The sequence below is a fragment of the Schistocerca piceifrons genome, chromosome 1, assembly GCF_021461385.2.
Source record: "Schistocerca piceifrons isolate TAMUIC-IGC-003096 chromosome 1, iqSchPice1.1, whole genome shotgun sequence".
In the NCBI taxonomy this organism is placed as follows: Eukaryota; Metazoa; Arthropoda; class Insecta; order Orthoptera; family Acrididae; genus Schistocerca; species Schistocerca piceifrons.
Window position 1 is genome coordinate 1,038,492,213 of NC_060138.1, and position 581 is coordinate 1,038,492,793.

Genomic DNA, 581 nt, shown 5'->3' on the forward strand with positions numbered 1-581 from the left:
AACTTGCTAATTTAAAAAAAGCACCACGTCATCAGGCCACAAGTGGCCCATCGGTACCATTCGACCGCCGTGTCATCCTCAGTGAGGATGCGAACAGGAGGGGCGTGTGGTCAGCACACCGCTCTCCCGGTCGTTGCGATGGTTTTCTTCCACGGGAGCTCCAACTATTCGGTCAAGTAGCTCCTCAGTTGGCATCACGAGGCTGAATGCACCCCGAAAAATGGCAACAGCGCATGGCGGCTGGATGGTCACCCATCCAAGTGCCGGGCACGCCCGACAGCGCTTAACTTCGGTGATCTGACGGGAACCGGTGTATCCACTGCGGCAAGGCCGTTGCCAACTTGCTAATTAAGCCCCCATTTTATTAGTCTCAAGTCGGACGTAAACACACATGCTTTAATGAGTAGCAATATCAACAGTGTTTCTCCTTGCATGTATGGCTACCCGGTGGTCGTCTCAACAGGCCGAACAGTCTTCCAAGAAAACTTGATGGATGAAGGAGCCACCGGGTTCTGCAGTGGGATATTTCAGGACCGCTTGAGGATGTTCCCTTGAGGACCGTGGAACATGCGCGTGGAGCA

At 53.7% G+C, this 581-nt stretch overlaps 1 pseudogene; it reads right to left on the reverse strand.

Moving 5' to 3' along the window:
• Positions 1 to 221: 221 nt before the first annotated feature.
• On the reverse strand, positions 222 to 338 carry LOC124722036 (annotated as a pseudogene).
• Positions 339 to 581: the final 243 nt, after the last annotated feature.